Below are 18,448 nucleotides of genomic sequence, written 5' to 3'. Positions count from 1 at the left end.
ATATAAGCAAGCTGGACTGAACTCATCATATAATGAAACATATTTTCAAGAGAAAAATGAGCAAACATGAACTAGCAAGACTTAGCTTCTCCGGATGGAGACAGGTCACAAGGAAGTCCAGAGAGATCAGAACCAGTACTGAATACAACGACAGCAGGCAACAAACAAACGTGCAGGTGGAGTTAAATAGGAACCAGCATAGCAGGAAATGAGGCAGCTGAGCCCAGCTCCAGACCCGCAGTATCGCTAAAGGCCACCAGAGGGAGCCCAGACGGAATTCACAACAGACGTGACAGATCATCGGAAGGTATGTATATTGTTGGTTTATTATTTTTCCTTTGTTACAGAGCGAGGGTCTTCAGGTGGATTGAGAGAGCAATAAAATATTAAAACAACCTGTGTGTTTTTTTCATTAAAATACTTTTTAATAATGTGTGTGTGTTTTTTTAACCCTTTCATTCAATTGGATTAATTATGGATAGGTGTCATAATTGACACCTCTCCATTATTAATCTGGCTTAATGTCACCTTACAATAGGAAGGTGGCATTAAGCCTTCATTACCCCATATCCCACCACTACACGGGAGTGGGAAGAGAGTGGCCAAGTGCCAGAACAGGCGCATCTTCCAGATGTGCCTTTTCTGGGGTGGCTGGGGGCAGATGTTTTTAGCCGGGGGGGGGGCAATAACCATGGACCCTCTCTAGGCTATTAATATCTGCCCTCAGTCACCGGCTTTACTACTCTGGCGGAGAAAATTGCGCGGGAGCCCACGCCAATTTTTTCCGCAATATAACCCTTACATTTAATAGCTACAGCGGCCAAATTTTGCACATACACACTACTAACATTAGTAGTGTGGAATATGCAAAAAAAAGGGGGATATGACATGGTTTACTGTATGTAAACCATGTCTCATATCATGTCGGGTTTAGGCAGGAGAAATGAAAAGCCGGCAATTGAATTACCGGCTTTTCTGCTATATCGCGCTGAAGTAAATATAAAAATATATAGATTTCCCATTGACTTGCATTGGGTTTCGTGTTTCGGCCGATCCCCCGACCCCGACTTTTCAAGAAGATCGGCCGATTTTACTCGACTCGACTTTTGAGAAAGTTGGGTTTCGCGAAACCCGACTCGACCTCAAAAAAGGAAAAGTCGCTCAACCCAAATCCTAACCCTAACCCTAACCCATAAGCCACCCCCCACCATCAAGGTGATAAAGGGATCCAAACCCTAACCCTAACCCCAACCCTAGCTATTTCTATTTATAGTGGGTTTTCTTGTTGATTTTGATGATTGGCAGCTGTCACACACTTCTCAGCATGCGTTTCAAAAACGCAAACGCAGGAAAAAACGCATGTAAACGCGTCAAAACGCCGTTTTTTTTTACCGCATGCAAAAACGCATGCGTCTAAAAAACGCAGCGTTTGCACGCGTTTACATGCGTTTTTTCACCACCTGCGTTTGCGTTTAAAACGCTGCGTTTTTAAACGCAAATGTGAAACTAGCCTTAAGTGATAACATTTTAAAAAACCGCCCCCCTCAACCTATCCAGCACTGCTGCCAGGCAGTTTATTAACTCTTCAGGTGATGTTCAGGAATTTATGCAAAGTGACATGACAGGAAGGAAGATGTGTATTTTTACCACCTAAATGTTGCTAACTTCTGATCAGGCCGCTGTAGGCGGCAGACTCTAAGGTTGTTATTTGGCTGTGAACTGCTGCGGCAAACATCAGAACCATACGATCAAGATCTCAGGGCGCCGATGGGGTTAAAGATGAAGCCCCCCCCACCACACTCTGTTAACCATGTAAATGCCGTAGTCATTATTGACAGCAGCATCTAAGGGGTTAAGCCATGGTCGGTGCCAACATGGATCGTTGCTGATGCAGCAGGGTGTCAGCTGTAGCGTACAGCTGATAGCTACTGTTTTTAACCAATCAGGGAGGCTAGTCTCTAATATCTCAGTTTAGTAAAATGGCGTACTGCTGATCAATAAGAGGTTAAATCATGATCTTCATCAACTCTCATTGCCATCCCCTCCCCCCCGCGAGTAAAATACCTCTACCCATGCCACATGCCTTTCCTAATGCGTGACAGAAAGGCTGATGGTAAAGAGCTCACTAATACCAACGCGGCCCTGTAAGAGGAGCCTCCGGAGTAACAAGTCAGTTCATGACTTTTCCTCCTTCCTCAATATTCTACCATCACCTGTGAGTGACATTACTGAGACCACATAACGTTACAGAGCGGGGGTCGAGTGCAGAGGGCAGAAAAGTCACTAATACATCAGGTTGGCATACGTGAGTTATATATAGTGTACGTCAGGTTGGCATATGTGAGTTGTGTGGTGCACGTAGCTGGCATACGTGAGTTGTGTGGTGTACGTAGTTGGCATACGTGAGTTGTGTGGTGCACGTAGTTGGCATACGTGAGTTGTGTGGTGTACGTAGCTGGCATACGTGAGTTGTGTGGTGTACGTAGTTGGCATACGTGAGTTATGTGGTGCACGTAGTTGGCATACGTGAGTTGTGTGGTGTACGTAGCTGGCATACGTGAGTTGTGTGGTGTACGTAGCTGGCATATGTGAGTTGTGTGGTGTACGTAGTTGTCATACGTGAGTTGTGTGGTGTACGTAGTTGGCATACGTGAGTTGTGTGGTGTACGTAGCTGGCATACGTGAGTTGTGTGGTGTACGTAGCTGGCATACGTGAGTTGTGTGGTGTACGTAGCTGGCATATGTGAGTTGTGTGGTGTACGTGCAGCGCCCCTGAGTCCTGGTCGTTGCAGTACTGTGGCTCTGCCGCTATGGGGAGCTATGGTACGTCTGATGGCACTGAAGGAGTTCATCTGACCAGGTGTCACATACACCAATACATTTCACAGTCGGGCCTCCAGGGGGAGCTAAGGGTGCTATTTATTAGGCCACTCCTCACCACTGTGGGTAAACTGGGGGTCAGGCAGGAAGTTAGTCAGAAAGCTGACTGGGTTGGACCAGGCAACACCTTGTGGCAGAGGGTGTTGTGGGGGAAGATTCGGTAGGGTCCCTGTCAGGTTTGGGACCCTGACAGAGGCCTGGCTACAAGAAAGAACGTCACGGGACCGTGCCTGCTCAGCATAGCGGCGGTGCCCTAAGAAAGGATTAGAAGCGAGATATATTGTGCTGAGTGAGAAACGAGATCAAAGCAAGAGGAGAAATACCAGTAGGAGTCGTGCTGTAAGACCGAGGCAACATCCTACTGAGGCGCATAAAGGGCGGCCGGAACGCCGAGGAAGTATTTATATATCTAGCTCCAAGCAATACTTCAAACCAACGGCAGGACAGTCAGTCTCAGGCGGGCTGTCTCACATACATCACCTATGAAGACATGGGGGGCGCAGGAGAGGGGCGACTCTAGGGTCCCGGAAGAGCTCCGAGCCTACTCGTCATACGGGTGCCGTCCTAACCAGAACATCAGGGAGGGACGGAGGAGAAGAACATCATCCGAACGAGTTGTGAGGGAACACGAGAAACAGACACAGTTGTGGGGACTATCCCGTAAGCACAGCAGGGGAGGACCACAACACATAGCGCTAGCAGGAAGGCACAGATTTCCACCTGCAAAGAGAACTCTGGAGGTGCCATTGGACCGGCCGGACTTGCGCAGCCTGGTGAACCGTATTCCGGACTGAGGACCCAGAGACCTTCAGTTAAAAGGTAAAGAGACTGCAACCTGGTGTCCTCGTTATTTACTGCGACCGGCACTACACCGCACCACTACCTCCATCCACATCTATTATTCACTGTGCGCCCCTCGGCAGGGTCACGGACCGGGGCCTAGCCACCGTGACAACCCCAGAGCAGAGACTCAGAGGCGCGGTACCGGGTACCCCTCGGCCCTGCGGTAGTGGGGGCGCTGCATACGTAGCTGGCATACGTGAGTTGTGTGGTGTACGTAGCTGGCATACGTGAGTTGTGTGGTGTACGTAGCTGGCATACGTGAGTTGTGTGGTGCACGTAGTTGGCATACGTGAGTTGTGTGGTGTACGTAGCTGGCATACGTGAGTTGTGTGGTGTACGTAGCTGGCATACGTGAGTTGTGTGGTGTACGTAGCTGGCATACGTGAGTTGTGTGGTGCATGTAGTTGGCATACGTGAGTTGTGTGGTGTACGCAGCTGGCATACGTGAGTTGTGTGGTGCATGTAGTTGGCATACATGAGTTGTGTGGTGTACGTAGATGGCATACGTGAGTTATATAGTATACGTCAGGTTGGCATACGTGAGTTGTGTGGTGTAAGTAGCTGGCATACGTGAGTTGTGTGGTGTACGTAGCTGGCATACGTGAGTTGTGTGGTGTACGTAGCTGGCATACGTGAGTTGTGTGGTGCACGTAGTTGGCATACGTGAGTTGTGTGGTGTACGTAGCTGGCATACGTGAGTTGTGTGGTGTACGTAGCTGGCATACGTGAGTTGTGTGGTGCACGTAGTTGGCATACATGAGTTGTGTGGTGTACGTAGTTGGCATACGTGAGTTATATAGTGTACGTCAGGTTGGCATACGTGAGTTGTGTGGTGTACGTAGCTGGCATACGTGAGTTGTGTGGTGTACGTAGCTGGCATACGTGAGTTGTGTGGTGTACGTAGCTGGCATACGTGAGTTGTGTGGTGCACGTAGTTGGCATACGTGAGTTGTGTGGTGTACGTAGCTGGCATACGTGAGTTGTGTGGTGCACGTAGTTGGCATACGTGAGTTGTGTGGTGTACGTAGCTGGCATACGTGAGTTGTGTGGTGCACGTAGTTGGCATACATGAGTTGTGTGGTGTACGTAGTTGGCATACGTGAGTTATATAGTGTACGTCAGGTTGGCATACGTGAGTTGTGTGGTGTACGTAGCTGGCATACGTGAGTTGTGTGGTGTACGTAGCTGGCATGCGTGAGTTGTGTGGTGTACGTAGCTGGCATACGTGAGTTGTGTGGTGTACGTAGCTGGCATACGTGAGTTGTGTGGTGCACGTAGTTGGCATACGTGAGTTGTGTGGTGTACGTAGCTGGCATACGTGGTTGTGTGGTGTACGTAGCTGGCATACGTGAGTTGTGTGGTGTACGTAGCTGGCATACGTGAGTTGTGTGGTGCACGTAGTTGGCATACGTGAGTTGTGTGGTGTACGCAGCTGGCATACGTGAGTTGTGTGGTGCACGTAGTTGACATACGTGAGTTGTGTGTTGTACGTAGTTGGCATACGTGAGTTATATAGTGTACGTCAGGTTGGCATACGTGAGTTGTGTGTTGTACGTAGCTGGCATACGTGAGTTGTGTGGTGTACGTAGCTGGCATGCGTGAGTTGTGTGGTGTACGTAGCTGGCATACGTGAGTTGTGTGGTGTACGTAGCTGGCATACGTGAGTTGTGTGGTGTACGTAGCTGGCATACGTGAGTTGTGTGGTGCACGTAGTTGGCATACGTGAGTTGTGTGGTGTACGTAGCTGGCATACGTGGTTGTGTGGTGTACGTAGCTGGCATACGTGAGTTGTGTGGTGTACGTAGCTGGCATACGTGAGTTGTGTGGTGCACGTAGTTGGCATACGTGAGTTGTGTGGTGTACGCAGCTGGCATACGTGAGTTGTGTGGTGCACGTAGTTGGCATACATGAGTTGTGTGGTGTACGTAGTTGGCATACGTGAGTTATATAGTGTACGTCAGGTTGGCATACGTGAGTTGTGTGGTGTACGTAGCTGGCATACGTGAGTTGTGTGGTGTACGTAGCTGGCATGCGTGAGTTGTGTGGTGTACGTAGTTGGCATGCTTGAGTTATATTGTGTACATCAGGTTGGCATATGTGAGTTGTGTAAGTCAATAATTAGTAGCTAATGGATGTGTGGTGCAGTTTGAAGCATTCTTTTATACACAGGCCAGGTTTGTTGGGGAAGGTCTCTCATTATCAAGTGGTGTCCTTGCGTATCCCCCTTCTGGAACACTCTCGGACTTATTTTGCAGCCTTCCTTTCTTGAGGTTTGAGGGACCTCACCCGGGAAATGTTGCCCTGATACAATACAGGCATCTTCAGCTCCAGAAGAACCGGGGCCTGCTCCTTCCTGACTTCCAAAGATTAAGGCCTTGATCACTACCTCCTGGAACAGAAGAAATGTGCCGGTCAGTGGCGTAACTACAAAGTTATGGGCCCCGGTGCGAACTTCCAAATGGGGGCCCCCCCCCACCCCGGGTCCCCCCGCCTCAACCCCCCCCACCCCCGCCCCCCCCACCTTCCCGTAGATACGCCTTGGACTGTCGCAGGAATCTGCACTGCAACATGGTGTTGGGTGCCAGCACAGCCCGCAAAGTGGTATATCCAGCACAGTGGTATATACAGCACAGCCCGCACAGTGGTATATCCAGCACAGCCCGCACAGTGGTATATCCAGCACAGCCCGCACAGTGGTATATCCAGCAGAGCCCGCACAGTGGTATATCAAGCACAGCGGTATATCCAGCACAGCCCGCACAGTGGTATATCCAGCACAGCCAGCACAGTGGTATATCCAGCACAGCCCGCACAGTGGTATATCCAGCACAGCCCGCACAGTGGTATATCCAGCACAGCCCGCACAGTGGTATATCCAGCACAGGGATATATACAGCAGAGCCCGCACAGGGATATATACAGCAGAGCCCGCACAGGGATATATACAGCAGAGCCCGCACAGGGGTATATAGAGCACAGCCCGCACAGGGGTATATAGAGCACAGCCCGCACAGAGATATATACAGCACAGCCCGCACAGGGATATATACAGCAGAGCCCGCACAGGGGTGTATACAGCACAGCCCGCACAGGGGTATATACAGCACAGCCCGCACAGGGATATATACAGCACAGCCCGCACAGGGGTATATAGAGCACAGCCCGCACAGAGATATATACAGCACAGCCCGCACAGGGATATATACAGCAGAGCCCGCACAGGGATATATACAGCAGAGCCCGCACAGGGGTATATAGAGCATAGCCCGCACAGGGATATATACAGCAGAGCCCGCACAGGGGTATATAGAGCACAGCCCGCACAGGGGTATATACAGCACAGCCCGCACAGGGGTATATAGAGCACAGCCCGCACAGGGATATATACAGCACAGCCCGCACAGGGATATATACAGCAGAGCCCGCACAGGGATATATACAGCAGAGCCCGCACAGGGGTATATAGAGCACAGCCCGCACAGGGATATATACAGCAGAGCCCGCACAGGGGTATATAGAGCACAGCCCGCACAGGGGTATATAGAGCACAGCCCGCACAGGGATATATACAGCAGAGCCCGCACAGGGATATATACAGCAGAGCCCGCACAGGGATATATACAGCAGAGCCCGCACAGGGATATATACAGCAGAGCCCGCACAGGGATATATACAGCAGAGCCCGCACATCTCATCTCCCCCCCCCCCCCCCGATAATGGCCCCACAGTCCAGTTAAAAAGAAAAAAAAAAAAAAACTCTCCTCACCTTTCCTTTTGCCCGCGCTGCTCCCGGCGGCTGCAGTCTGCCCAGGACACTGCAGGTGCGTGATGATATGACGTCATCGCGCACCCGCAGTGTACTGTCAGAGGCAGAGCGGGGAATGATGGGAGAGGGGGCGTTAGCAGACGCTCTCTCCTCCATCATTGCATTGAACTATACCCGGTGTCATAGACGCCGGTATAGTTAAATGCGGCGGCGGTGGCGGCACTGGCGGGGGGCGGGGGGGAACAGTGCAGCGGCCCACTACTGGCACCGGCTCTTCTGGCATTTGCCAGAAGTGCCCGATGGCCAGTCCGGCCCTGCACTGACCTGCCAACCCGGGGCCCCTGACCTGCGGGGCCCGGTCGCAATGGCGACCGCTGCGACCGCGGTAGTTATGCCCCTGGTGCCGGTCTGGCCTGTACATTGTAGGAGTAGTGGAGGTGATGTTCTACTCCTTAACACTACAAATTATTAAATGTATTTTATATTGATGTATGTTATTTGAGAGGAAAATCCCCTGGGCCCAGATTAAGGAGGGGGGAGCTAGAGTTAGTGCCAAGTTCAGGAAGTGTCAAGGACAGTTAGGGAAAGGGTGATGAAGTGACAGCAGCAGTCACAGGAAATAGGCTACTAGATACAGCATGGGCCGGTTACTTGGGGCAGTGGATTGCCAAAAAACCCTGGCGTGAGAATCCATCTGTTGGCCTGGGAACCTTGAGATGGACATCGGCGCATTACGCCTGCAGAGCTGCAGGGAAAGATGGACGCAAACTATCAGAGGCAGTGGGTGATGGAATCCAGGTGCACTGTCTATGGTGGAGAAGAATTCCTAGTGCTAGAGGAACTAGGGCTGAAGATAAGTCCTCTACCTGTTGGAAATACTGTAACCCTTTGGGGCCTTATCCTATATGCCTGATTGTAATGACCGTAAGCTGCCAAGTAAAAGTTTGACTGTTTTAACAAATTCAGTGTCCCCTGGATTGGTTGCTGTGAAGGTTCTGGAAGATGAAAGCCTGGAGTCAGTGGAGGCTTATAGGCCACAAGTAAGTATGATGCACCCCATACACAGCAGCACACTGGGACTGGGACACGTTTTGTCTGTAGGGTGACAGAGCCGGCACCTCATACAGTGGTGGGGGTGCTACCATCACCATGTATGGTTGTCAAGAAAAGGATATCCTTCTTGTCCTTGCTCTTGACCACCAGCATGTTGTCCCTACATTGGGCCTCTGCTCTCACCCTTTCAGAGCGGATTCTCAATTAGTGTCCTAGGGATTCCTCGCTGATTTTTGCGCACAGTACCGCAGGCTGAAATGTATTAGGGACTCATCCATGAAGATGTCCCTTTGGGGAATTTGCACCTCAGCAAACTTGTTTCTGAAGTGATCAGTGACCCGCTGAATTTTGAAATATCGGTCAAAGTTGGGGTCATCTCAGGGAGAACACTGTGCATTATCAATATGTCTAAGGTCGTGAAGGGGTTCAGTAAATCTTTTGACTTAAAGTTCTTGTCCGGCATCATTTATTGTTGAATCAAGAGGTGAGGTGAGATGTTGACGTCCCATCTAGATATAATTGGTAGGAAGCATGATTGCCAGGTATCAGTCACATTTCTTATTAGACAGGCTATGGCTTAGTGGTTGTACTGGAAATATTATTTGAGTGGAAGATTTTAGGCCCCACTTTTATTTTTTGCCCGGGGCCCTACCTTCTCTAATATCGGCCCTACCTTTATTAATACTATTTCTTAAACTGTTGGGTTTGGGACGAAATGTGCTTTATATTTGCTACATCTAGATTGCAGGCTGCATGATTGCATGATGCGACCATGCAGCCTGTCATGCAGCAGACTTACTGAGCACCGTGTGCTCAGTGTCTCTCTGTGTGGGAAAATTTCCCACAGAGCTTGCGCTGACGTCAGAAAGGTGAAGTGAGTTCATTGGCCGTGAACTTGCAGGACCTGTCAGACGGCACCGCGAACAGGAGAACTTTCTTACTCTTTCAGTGCTGTCAGATAGGTAATAGGAGTTCACAGAGAGACACTGAGCACACAGTGCTCAGTGTGTCTGCTGGATGACAGTCTGCATGGTCGCATCATGCAACCATGCAGCCTGCCATCTAGATGTATCAAATATAAAGCACATTTCGTGCCAAACCCAACAGTTTAAGTCCTGCTCTGTTCCACATAGATTTAGCAGAGCTGGACCCATCATGGGTCAAATGAATTAGCAGCATCTCTGCGGAAAGGTGAGGAATATTGTTGTTTTTTTTTAAACTCTTTTGCAGATGAGGGCATTGGGGGAATGGGTGAGGTCGCAAGTATGGTTTAATTAAGATTATTAAAGCAGTCTGTGTCATTCTTTCAAGTAAACCCTTTCTAACTTTGGACGGGATAGTATGTCTGACGTCAGAAGCACCGCTTTGTGGTGGGCTCCAGCGTTGAGCCCACCTCAAAGCGGCAACATGTCAGCTGTTTTCAAAATGCAAAACCGAAAATTAATCTTTTATTAAATACATGTACAGTAATTTGCACACACACTAAACTAATTGTATTTGTCACTGATATCTATATATTTACCTATTCTATTGGTATTTACTGTATGTAATCCATCTATTCTATCCTGATATCCTGACGGCTCCTGCTGTGATTTTACAGTACACGGCAGATGAATTTCTTCTATCTATGCAATATAAATTCATATATATACACGTGTGTGGCACTGACATCTATAGATCTATGTATTCTATGTGTATATTATCTATTCTATCAATTCTATTCTAACCTGTCAGTGTGATTTTACTGACATGGCACATGAATTGCCGGCTGCTCAAAGGACACCAGTGCGTAAAATTCGGACAGCACTCGCATGGTCCGAGTGCTGTGCGATTTTTTTTCTCGCACCCATAGGCTTGCAATGGCGAGTGTCTGCTGAATCCAGGTGACAACAATCACAACAGCTCATAGTGCATGTCAGACCAAATTAGAATCATGGTCAAAGGAACTGGCCAAGGAGCTCAGAGACAGAATTGTGCCAAGGCACAGATCTGGCCAAGGTTACAACAGAATTTCTGCAGTACTCAAGGTTCCTAAGAGCACAGTGACCTCCATAATCCTTAAATGTAAGAAGTTTGGGATCACCAGAAGTCTTTGTGGACCTGGTCGTCCAGCCAAACTGGAGGGAGAAGAGCCTTGGTGAGAGAGGTAATGAAGAACACCAAGATTACTGTGGCTGAGCTCCAGAGATGCAGTAGGGAGATGGGAGAAAGTTCCACAAAGTCAACTATTACTGCAGCCCTCCACCGGTCAGGCCTTTATGGCAGAGTGGCCCGACGGAAGCCTCTCCACAGTGCAAGACATATGAAAGCCCGCATAGAGTTTGCTAAAAAAAACATGAAGGACTCCCAGACTATGAGAAATAAGATTCTCTGGTCTGATGAGACAAAGATAGACCTTTTTGGTGATAATGCTAAGTGGTATGTGTGGAAAAAAACAGGCACTGCTCATCACCTGCCCAATACAATCCCAACAGTGAAACATGGTGGTGGGAGCATCATGCTGTGGGGGTGTTTTTCAGCTGCAGGGACAGGATGACTGGTTGTCATTGAAGGAAACATGAATGCGGCCAAGTACAGAGATATCCTGGATGAAAACCTCTTCCAGAGTGCTCTGGACCTCAGACTTGGCCGAAGGTTCACCTTCCAACAAGACAATGACCCTAAGTACATAGCTAAAATAACAAAGGAGTGGCTTCAGAACAACTCTGTGACCATTCTTGACTGGCCTAGCCGGAGCCCTGACCTAAACCCAATTGAGCATCTCTGCAGAGACCTTAAAATGGCTGTCCACCAACGTTCACCATCCAACCTGACGGAACTGGAGAGGATCTGCAACGAAGAATGGCAGAGGATCCCCAAATCCAGGTGTGAAAAAGTTGTTGCATCATTCCCAAGAAGACTCATGGCTGTACTAGCTCAAATGGGGCTTCTACTCAATACAGAGCAAATGATCTGAATACTTATGACCATGTGATATTTCAGTTTTTCTTTTTTAATAAATTTGAAAAAATTTCTACATTTCAGTTTTTTTCAGTCAAGATGGGGTGCAGAGTGTACATTAATGAGAGAAAAATTAACTTTTTTGAATTTACCAAATGGCTGCAATGAAACAAAGATTGAAAAATTTAAATGGGTCTGAATACTTTCTGTTTCCGCTGTATGTATTCATGGGTCAGTGAGAATGGCGCAAGTTGTATTTCAAATAAATGCTATAAGTTTATTTGTTTTACAATGATATACAGCACAGATGTTTTGTTAAAAATAGCTCATATTTGCAATTTTTTTACATTTTTTTTTCCAAAATTAGTTTCCTATTTCTAACTGAACACAAAGACTAAGAAATAATAATGATACCCGAAACTAGTGCAGAGCGAAAATACCGTATTTTTTATTAATTTGACGTTTTTATGACCTTCTTGCCGGCTTGTACAATTAGGTGCATTAAGGGTCTCATCAGGGATAAGCCGACTACATTGCAGAGGTGTCCGGATCTTCTCCCAGTGATGAAATTTGTGATCGGTTATCATGGTTGTAGAGCCAGAATAGATATACCAGAGCCACTAATCTTAACAGAACCCAGAAATCAAGATTTCCATTGTGTTTCCAAGTTTTTTTTATTAATAATAACTCTGATGATGCCTGATTGATTCCACCACTGCTAAAATTTTGCTCAACTTTTTAAAATATTTATCACAATTATGGAGGCCCAATCCCATAGGGTTCTAATAAACTCTCCTAAGAAGATGGAAATCTATTACTTCTTTTGATTTGACTTTTAAATACAGAGAGGTTACACTGATTAAATTATAGCACATATACAGCAAATATTACAAATCTTGGCTTAAAATATCAGAAATGGCACATTGAAGTCCAATCTTCTGGAAATCTTCTCATCTGTAGAAACATAAAGATGCAGATTAATATACTGTACTTGTCATGTCTCACACCTTGGGAATTATACAGTATTGTATTACAACTGTATTCTTGGCATTATATGCTATGCAATCCTGTCTGTTTCCCTGTAGCCTAGCTCTAATGTAAGTTACCCCCTCCTTTTTCTTGTAGTTAGTAGTAGTTAGTTTTTATACCTCAACTGAGAGCAGCACAATGTAGGTAAAGAGAAGCTGATTCCAACAATGTATCACTTAGTTTACTGGGTGCAGCCATTCTGCCACAATCAGAGCTTTTAGATTTAGAATGAAGCAGAGCTGAGAAAGCTAGCCACGCCCACACCACAGCTAACCCCACCCACACCAGGCTCTCTGTACAAAGTCCATAGACAGTGAGGTGTTTAGCTGTCAGACTAGTCTGGCCATGTTAATCTCTTAATGATTAATCCTTCACATTTAGTAAACAGCACACACTTTGACAAGTGATGCATCCCTGAATTCTATGTTTCAGCCTCTATCTCCTGCAGCCTTCAAATTATACAGCAAAACCTTTAGATAGCAGGAGATAGAGGCTGAATAGGAACCCTTTATGTCAGCAAACATTGTCTAAGGTTCATTTTCTGTACATTCTTGGTTAAAATTTGTGCTGCTGCTGTTACAGTGTACATAATTGAAGAATTCAGCCTAAAAATGAAGCTCAATCTTCATACGTGCTGAGTATACAATCTCTAAGAAAGTTCTTGGTGTGAGTACCGGTTCGTACACAGACTTACGAAGAAGCACTTTCTAAAAAGCCCCATGCTCGCAGCCTAATTACGGAGTCAGAATAATGCATAAAATGCTCATTATATGCTGCATCACCAGCATGTCTAAGGATCACGTGTGACAGAAGGAGAAATTATATAGGTGACAAGGGCTATAAAAGGGGAGTAGATAAAAAAAAATTCCAACTTATGACCAACTTCCCCCATATATTCAACATGATTCACTTACTGGGTTGGGATTAAAAACACATGGCTGCTTTCTTTTAGGAACAGCGCCACTCTTGTCCCTGGGCTGTGTCTGCTCAGCTCTGTTCAACTAAGTAGGTCCAGATCTGAGACACCATTGCTAAGTATTTATACATTATAGATAGAGATGATCAAATCTGCCAAGAATAGAATTTGCCAAATGATGTGGATTCTACAGGGAAATTCAATTGACGGCGGAATTTTTCTGTGCAAATTGAATGTTCCTTATTATGCTATGAGGTCTCTCCACACCGCAGAGCATAATAATCAGGAGCTGTTAAAAAAAAACCCAAACATTAATAATCACCTAACTGATCACCTGCCCCGGAAGCTCCACAGCCCGCCATCCATTGAGGTAATTCATTTTGACCTCTTGACTCCAGACCCTAGCCTTTGATTAATGCCAGTGCACGGAGTGACATCCTAGGACTTCTCGAACCCGAAGTCAGAGTCTAGAGTGAAGAAGTTGAAGAGAATGCATGCAAAGGAAGGAAAGAGAGAAGAAGAGACCCTGAGGACCAAATGTCGGGCTGCGGGGGCAGCAAGGCAGTGGAGGGGAATGGTGAGGATTATTTTTTTTATGGTTCAGCAAAATGGAGGCTGAAGCTAGCTGCTATTTTCCTGAATTAGTGCTGCGGGAACTGCAAAAAAAATCAATTTCTGGAGAATAAAGACTTTTGTAAAATATGAGGAGAATTTACTTCCAGTTGAATAAATGTACTCATTAGTAATAGAAGCTTCTGTCAGCACAGGTTAGGATGTATTATGTACATACTGTAATTTGCAAAATACAAGCTGTTGCACCCAGTAGTCTGTACTCTGCTGTCAGATTCACAGTGGTGAGAATTTCATTTTCATGCTGCTTTCCTGCTTTATTACCAGGTCTCCATTTATATCAAACACAGACATTATTTAGGTAATTCCTTTACATGATATTTCCTAATAATTAGTGATGAGCGACTGTGCTCTGATAAGCTGTTATCCGTGCATGCTTGTTTGCTAACCAAGTGTCTTCGGTGTGCTTGAAAATATGTTCAAGTCCCCGCAGCTCCAAGTCTCGTGACTGATTGAAAGCCGCAACACATGCAGGGTTTGTCTGTTTGTTAGGCAATCTCTTCCTGTCGAACAGCTGCGGGGACCCAAACATATTTTTAGAGCACACCGAAGACACTCAGTTAGCACCCGAGCATGGCGGATAACACCTTATCCTAGCACATTCGTTCATCACTTCTAATAAACAGTTATAGATTCATTTTTTGCTTGAAAAAAAATCCCAAACCCTAAATGGATGTTTTATCATTTTCATTTATCTTCTGCTGACCAAAAGGGGACACATCATCCCCAGGACGTTCAAACATGGCAATGCTACTGAGCTTCTGGATAGTAAATTGTCTTCATTTAATAGATGGTGCGGCGCCTGTTATGATCCTTAGTGGTTGAGGATCACAAATTACTCCAGCAAGGTGACTAAACATAGGACAAGCTCTAGGGAGGTGGAAAACTGGACTGACCGCAAAACTGAACCTATCCATCCACACTAGAGGCAGCCGGTGAACGTGTCTAAAATCCTAGACGTCTCGAGCCAGCCTGAGGAACTAACTACCCCTAGAGAGAAAGAAAGACCTCTCTTGCCTCCAGAGAAATAATCCCCAAAAGATATAGAAGCCCCCAACAGATAATAACGGTGAGGTAAGAGGAAGGCACATACACAGGGGTGAAAGCAGATTCAGCAAAAGAGGCCCACTAATTCTAGATAGCAGAAAATAGAAAAGGGGTCTATGCGGTCAGTAAAAAACCCTTACAAAATATCCACACTGAGATTTCAAGAACCCCCACACCAACTAATGGTGTGAGGGGAGAAACTCAGTCCCCTAGAGCAACCAGCAAGTAAGAAATCACATTTTAACAAGCTGGACAAAAAACATGATGAACGCTGATAATCAGAAACTGAACAAACAAAAACTTAGCTTGTCTTGGAGAGACTGGGAGCAAGGTAGTCACCAGGAATCTGAAGAGCACTGAATACATTGATAGCAGGCAAGGAACTGAGTATCCAGGTGAGTTAAATAGGAAACCAACCAAGGATAACGAACCAGGTGATGAAGCCAACCTGCAGAAAGACAACACTACACAGTACCGCTTGTGACCACTAGAGGGAGCCCAAAAATAGAGTTCACAACAGTACCCCCCCCCCTTGAGGAGGGGTCACCGAACCCTCATCAAGACCCCCAGGGTGATCAGGACGAGCTGCGTGGAAGGCACGAACCAAATCGGCCGCATGAACATCAGAGGTGACAACCCAGGAATTATCCTCCTGACCATAGCCCTTCCACTTAACCAGATACTGAAGTCTCCGTCTAGAGATACGAGAATCCAAAATCTTCTCCACCACGTACTCCAATTCGCCCTCGACCAGCACCGGAGCAGGAGGCTCAACAGAAGGAACCACAGGTACCACATACCTCCGCAACAAAGACCTATGGAACACATTATGGATGGCAAACGATGCCGGGAGATCCAAACGAAAAGACACCGGGTTAAGGATTTCCAAGATCTTATAAGGACCGATGAAGCGAGGCTTAAACTTAGGAGATGAAACCTTCATAGGAACATACCGAGAAGACAGCCACACCAAATCCCCAACACGAAGTCAGGGACCCACACCGCGGCGGCGGTTGGCAAAGCGCTGAGCCCTCTCCTGTGACAATTTCAGATTGTCCACCACATGGCTCCAAATCTGCTGCAACCTATCCACCACAGAATCCACCCCAGGACAGTCAGAAGACTCAACCTGACCCGAGGAAAAAGAGGATGGAAACCAGAATTGCAGAAAAAAGGCGAAACCAAGGTAGCAGAACTAGCCCGATTATTAAGGGCAAACTCGGCCAATGGCAAAAAAGTCACCCAATCATCCTGATCAGCAGAAACAAAACATCTCAAATAAGTCTCCAACGTCTGATTAGTTCGCTCGGTTTGGCCATTAGTCTGAGGATGGAAGGCCGACGAAAAAGACAAATCAATGCCCATCTTAGCACAAAAAGTTCGCCAAAACCTGGACACAAACTGGGATCCTCTATCAGACACAATATTTTCAGGAATGCCGTGCAAGCGAACCACATTCTGAAAAAATAGAGGAACTAAATCGGAGGAGGAAGGCAGCTTAGGCAAGGGCACCAAATGGACCATCTTGGAAAAACGATCACACACCACCCAGATGACAGACATTTTCTGAGATACTGGCAGATCCGAAATAAAATCCATGGAAATGTGCGTCCAAGGCCTTTTCGGGACAGGCAAAGGCAAAAGCAAACCGCTGGCACGAGAACAGCAAGGCTTAGCCCGAGCACAAATCCCACAAGACTGCACAAAGGAACGCACATCCCGCGACAAGGAAGGCCACCAGAAGGACCTAGCCACCAAATCTCTGGTACCAAAAATCCCAGGATGACCCGCCAACACCGAAGAATGAACCTCGGAAATAACTCTGCTGGTCCATCTATCCGGGACAAACAGTCTCTCTGGTGGACAACGGTCAGGTCTATCCGCCTGAAATTTCTGCAGCACTCGTCGCAAATCTGGAGAAATGGCAGACAAAATCACTCCCTCTCTGAGAATACCAGCCGACTCAGAAACTCCCGGAGAGTCAGGCACAGAACTCCTAGAAAGTGCATCAGCTTTCACGTTCTTCGAACCAGGCAGGTATGAGACCACGAAGTTGAAACGGGAGAAAAACAACGACCAACGAGCCTGTCTAGGATTCAGGCGCTTGGCAGACTCGAGGTAAATCAGATTTTTGTGATCAGTCAGGACCACCACACGATGTTTAGCTCCTTCGAGCCAATGTCGCCACTCCTCAAATGCCCACTTCATAGCCAACAACTCCCGATTACCAACATCATAATTTCGCTCGGCAGGCGAAAACTTTCTTGAAAAGAAAGCACACGGCTTCATCACAGAGCCCTCAGAGCTTCTCTGCGACAAAACAGCCCCTGCTCCAATCTCGGAAGCATCAACCTCGACCTGGAAGGGGAGAGAGACATCTGGCTGACATAAGACTGGAGCTGAAGAAAACCGGTGCTTAAGCTCCCGAAAGGCCTCCACGGCCGCAGGAGACCAATTAGTCACATCAGAGCCCTTCTTGGTCAAATCCGTCAAAGGTTTAACCACACCAGAAAAATTAGCGATGAAACGACGGTAAAAATTAGCAAAACCCAAGAACTTCTGAAGACTCTTAACAGACGTGGGCTGAGTCCAGTCATGAATAGCCTGGACCTTGACTGGGTCCATCTCCACAGTAGAAGGAGAAAAAATAAAACCCAAAAAGGAGACCTTCTGTACTCCGAAGAGGCATTTTGAGCCCTTCACAAATAAAGCATTAGCACGCAGGACCTGAAACACCATCCTGACCTGCTTCACATGGGACTCCCAATCATCAGAAAAAACCAAAATGTCATCCAGATAAACAATCATAAATTTATCCAGATATTCTCGGAAAATGTCATGCATGAAGGACTGAAACACAGAAGGAGCATTAGAGAGTCCAAAAGGCATCACCAAGTACTCAAAATGGCCTTCGGGCGTATTAAATGCTGTTTTCCATTCATCTCCCTGCTTAATGCGCACAAGATTATACGCACCACGGAGATCTATCTTGGTGAACCAACTGGCACCCTTAATCTGAGCAAACAAATCAGACAATAGTGGCAAAGGATACTGAAATTTGACTGTGATTTTATTCAGAAGGCGATAATCTATGCACGGTCTCAAAGAACCGTCCTTCTTGGCCACAAAAAAGAATCCTGCACCAAGAGGGGAAGAGGATGGGCGAATATGTCCCTTCTCCAAAGACTCCTTTATATAACTCCGCATCGCGGCATGCTCTGGTATAGACAAATTAAAAAGTCGTCCCTTAGGGAATTTACTACCAGGAATTAAATTTATAGCACAGTCACAATCCCTATGAGGGGGCAGGGCACCGGACCTGGGCTCATCAAATACATCCTGAT

General features: G+C 46.9%; 1 protein-coding gene across 1 annotated transcript in view; it reads right to left on the bottom strand.

Annotated features, from left to right (window-relative positions):
* Nucleotides 1–11,662: 11,662 nt before the first annotated feature.
* PKHD1L1 (PKHD1 like 1) overlaps nucleotides 11,663–18,448 on the bottom strand; it is a 210,714-nt gene continuing 203,928 nt past the window's right edge. Inside the window, exon 78 of the mRNA XM_077271084.1 lies at nucleotides 11,663–12,436. The gene's annotated coding sequence lies outside the window, so the exon portion shown is untranslated. The remainder of the gene's footprint in view (nucleotides 12,437–18,448) is intronic.

Source organism: Ranitomeya variabilis, chromosome 6 (genome assembly GCF_051348905.1).
Source record: "Ranitomeya variabilis isolate aRanVar5 chromosome 6, aRanVar5.hap1, whole genome shotgun sequence".
NCBI classification, from domain to species: Eukaryota; Metazoa; Chordata; class Amphibia; order Anura; family Dendrobatidae; genus Ranitomeya; species Ranitomeya variabilis.
The sequence above is the reverse complement of the archived record's forward strand: the minus strand, read 5'-3'. Positions and strand labels throughout refer to the sequence as shown.